Source organism: Bombus impatiens, unplaced genomic scaffold, assembly GCF_000188095.3.
Source record: "Bombus impatiens unplaced genomic scaffold, BIMP_2.2 scf_0133, whole genome shotgun sequence".
In the NCBI taxonomy this organism is placed as follows: domain Eukaryota; kingdom Metazoa; phylum Arthropoda; class Insecta; order Hymenoptera; family Apidae; genus Bombus; species Bombus impatiens.
Genome location: NT_176552.1, coordinates 793 through 5,388, shown reverse-complemented (window position 1 = coordinate 5,388; position 4,596 = coordinate 793). Strand labels below are relative to the sequence as shown.

The 4,596-nt window shown below is 35.6% G+C and overlaps 1 long non-coding RNA gene across 1 annotated transcript; it reads left to right on the top strand.

The window, feature by feature from the left end:
• The first annotated feature begins 1,684 nt into the window (after positions 1-1,684).
• Positions 1,685-3,810, top strand: LOC112212203. Its single transcript, XR_002946013.2, has 3 exons — positions 1,685-2,222; positions 2,345-2,468; positions 2,869-3,810. It is a non-coding gene; the product is annotated as an uncharacterized LOC112212203 (long non-coding RNA).
• Positions 3,811-4,596: the final 786 nt, after the last annotated feature.

Here is a 4,596-nt window from a genome sequence, read left to right as displayed (position 1 = left end):
TATATATATATATATATACTGTAATTTTTTCTCGTTGATAGATCATGAACTACTGAGAAATTTCTAAACATATTAACAGAGTGTGCTACCATTTCGACCTTAGTTTGGAATAATTTTCCTTGGTTGCATAAAAACATCTCCGACATTGCGACTTATTCCTAGCAAGCCGCATATGCTGAGCTCATAATGATTTGATATTATATATTGCAGACGAAGAACTTTACATGCGTCATTGAGAAATTAAAGATAGTTCACATGGGCTATCTCTTTGGCGAGGAGTGTATCTCGGCGATTTTTCCGTGATTTTAGAACGCACGAAAAATAGAGCTAAAACACATACATGATGAGATTATGACGTATATGACGCAGGAAAATACGATAAGAGTATTTTCCTTCTAAAACATTCAAACCGGGCGGCTTTTCTTCTTCATTTTCGCTAAAAAGCGCTCGAATGCCCGAGTTTAGGATTAAATAGATCATAATTTCATTTTGAGGTGTTGTCAGACGAAAATTTTCGTTGCGCTTATGCGGGCATATCGCGGACGAACAAATACTCTGTGTTTTTAAAAATATGTATGGTACATATACATACATATAGCTAAAGGTAGCATCGTAGCGTCATTTCATCCTTACTTCAACCTTCCAAATAGAGGAACAGAAATATCAAGAATGTTTCCTTTTCGTTCAAACGGTTTCGTATTAATCAAAAACGATGGTCGTTATGCAATGCCGCAGTTTATCGAAAACGTCAATCAGAAGAGATCGTCAATAGAATTGAAATACTGAATCTGGAAACTCGTCAAGTATACGCATGTTTGACTAATTTCTCATCAAAGGAAAAACGATTGACAGATGATTATCCTACGCGCGAAAAGTCTGTAATGGAAAATGTAATGGATTTTTGCATGAAGTCTCCTGTTGCGCAAGATCGGATTTAAAAAGTCAATTACACGCCTACTAACGTTTGTCTAACTTAAAGCTATGTGGTGTTAAACTCTGTTTTCTTCGAAACGTGGAAACATTATACTTCTTCTTTCTGAAAAAGGAAAAAGAAAATATAGGAAACGAATGGCGAGTAGCACGCATCCTTTACAGAGGTGATACGTGTCAAGGTCTCTGAGAGCCATTAGACTATCGATATGCACAAGCTCGAGCTTGACAAAGAATTTTAAAACCTACCTTACGTACAAATACCACGAAACTATTTTGCTCGAACTGCCGCTTGTCTTAACGTATAACCGGTTAATCAAGACGAGTGAAGAAGCGCGTATAAACAAAAAGATTGCGTGATATTCATGTGATCTAATGCTACAGCGGCAGCTATTATTTGTTATTTATTTGACGTTAAGTATGGACATTCAGAGACAAATTTGTAGCGGACCCTTAGTCCAGCCTAATGGATATTTCGTTAACTCTTTGTCTTATGATTTAAGCTCCAACAGCACGTGCCGTAACCAACCGCAGGATTGGCCAGACTTCGAGGCATTTTACGGTCTAGCTGAGCCTTCGAAGCTGTGCAAATCGCACCGTTCCTTTAATGTGTAAGGTACAATTTCAATTGTAATTACTGCCAATTGAATAAGAAAAATTTATTATCTCGAAGTGAATAATAAATAATATTTCATTTTAATTAAATAATATTTTATTTTTATTGTTCGTTATTTGATTTGCGTATGGATTCGTCAGCGTGACAATATTTTCCCAAAATATATTATCAAATATTATATTAAAGATGTCCAATTCTTTTTTGTTTTCACCTAACTAACTGATTTAAAGTTGCCACTTTACTTTACTCAACAACGCTTAACATTCTTCTCGAAGAAGTTTCTAATATTTTTCATGGAAATATACAGCCAAAAAAAAGCTTTTGTCGCATGTAGGCCGAAAAACGTACAAAGTTTCATGCACGTATTGTTTATGTTTAGCCCGATCCACCTGCCATATCTCTAACACGACATGGCAGATTAAGGGGTTAAGAACAAAGTGTCGGCCCTGTGCTGTCCATGTTTCGAGCTCGTGTACCTATTTACATCCACCACGTCGTTTCTTTGAACCGACTTCAAACTTGTAGACTGACGTAGAGTACAAGAGGCAACTACGATTATGACAGAGAGTGAAAAGCGACAAAGAGGCAACTTTGATCTCGCAAAGAATCAACAGTCGTTAATTAGACACGTGCCAGCTACGTTTCACGAGGCAGCCTCGTATTGTCTGTACGCAGTGTAAGTATCTAAAATAGCCCAAGAGTCGCGGATGTTATAATTTCGTGCGACGAATTCGGAAGAGTCACGGATGTTCATAGGATGACGATAAAAAACTACATGTCCTCCTAATTAATTCGCAGGAAATTTGCCAATGATCCAACGTCATGATCCGCCACGGCGCGCGTAGGACGCTAAGAATATCCTGGAAGGTCCTGGCTACAGGGTGAGGAGGATGACGAACCTTTTGGCGGGAGGACTGAGATCGTAAGTCGAACAGATCAACGCTTGTCCCAGAAAGAGATAAGTCGCTTAGAGAAATTTATTTATAACATATACATATGTATAGAGAGTATATAGCGCGGGTGACATTTTCATAGTCGGTTCATTGATCACTGAAAATTGCTCCGAAGCAGCTCGTGCACATATTGGTTTATTAGAGCGTGATTGAATACAGGGGCAGATTGTAGGGAGACAGCGGGCAATCAGCCAACTTGCACCCCATTTTATACTTTCGTCATAACAATTCATTCGAATAACATCTTTGAGCACGATAATATTTGTTATACACTGGCCCACTAAAGTATTTGAACGTTTCATACGATAAGTAATAAGCGTATGTATAAGAATATATGCAACGCGTAATAGCATGAAATTAATTCTTTAGAAGCCTGTTATTAAAGAGACTCAACACGTTTATGATATCGCGGCTGAAGATTCACCGCGATGTATCTCTTTTCATTTGGCACATCCATGAAGTCAGGCAATTAAATAATTATTGTTCGACATGAAATAAAAGATGGAAGAATTATTGTCTGGAACAGTTACGAATAACATTGCAATAGTATTATTACGAGATGATAAAATAAAACTTCATCTATGATACTATGACAATTAAGGGTTGAGATGATGCATATTATCAGTGTGAAGGAAAAGTCAGTCGAAATCCGTACCACGGCGAATGTGTTAAAGGTAATTCTACTTTATTGTTATTTTTCTTTAGGTATTTAGATACTTTATTATTATTTTATTTAATATTCGTGACAAATTTAGATCTCTCGCGACATAAATACTTTTTATTGACGAACAACTTTGACATATTAACATATGCTTTATTATGAAATAAAGGATATTCTATAAATAGACATGGTAAGACAAGCGGCTTTAAAAGATTGACTTAACAAATTTAATCCAAGTATTCAACACGATGTTTGACGCAATATTTCATTTTTCCTGACGTCTATGAAATCTCAAATTAATCGCGTCATGTTAGGAAACAATAAGATGGACGCAAAGGTCATTTCGTATATTAAGAATATATTATGACGACGATCCTTTCTGTTTTCACTTTTACCCAAAGCAAAACTTAAGCGTTCTAATACCACAGAAATGTAAATGAATGAAATCTAATTGTGAGTGGCACGTGCAGAACACACTTAGTATGCTAATGTAATTCCACATGGAACTACGATCAAAGATGTGTTTACATAACATTTCAAACAAATATTAACATAATTAATTTACGTTTTGTTATTATGATGGAAACGAATATTAATCGATAATTTTACAATACGATAGCACAATTATCTAATTTAGTTAAACGATTTAAATAAAAACGTGAAATATGTATTAGAAGTATCACAACAGATTTGAAGAATTTATCGTAGGTATTTATTACGCAAAATTATGTATAAAATATTGATGAATATTGAATCCATGCAAATGCATGCTAATGAATTATCAAACACGAGTAATCGTGCGTTTTAACGTATAAAATATTTGATTTTTTTATCTTAGTATTTATCTTCGTCTTATATTCATTTTCACACATCATTGTACAACTAAGAATTTTCCGTTTTATATATCATATGTTTCCAATCCTTTGATACAACTTTTTAGGATTCACAGTCGTAAGAACTATTCATTACAGTACGCGTATAGTATTCGTTTATTGTAACCAAGAAAATCATAATACCGTAACGAGCAAACATCTTACAACAAACTACGTATACTTGTAATTGGAACCTAAAGTATTAGATTACAAATGACAATGATTGATTACAAATGACAAAAAAAGGAAGATAGTGACTGACAATCCAAAAGTGTGTACAATACAGTGCGAGACAGATATGGGTACCTGCCTCAGGACGAGCCAACTATTGTTGGATTTTGGCAAGATCAAAATCACAGTCTGTCACTAGCTTCGTTTAGAAGAATTTTATCGAAATCTTAATTGTGGTTCATCCTGCTTCGCCTACTACGTGACTGAGTCGACAAAAGGAAACTCGAGCGAAGCAATTGTCGGAGGAGGCTGCCTCGTGGGTCTGCCTCACGCTCTCTGCACATAGCGTAATAGTAAGGTCCCAATTACAGGTATATACTTCGTTATAGCATC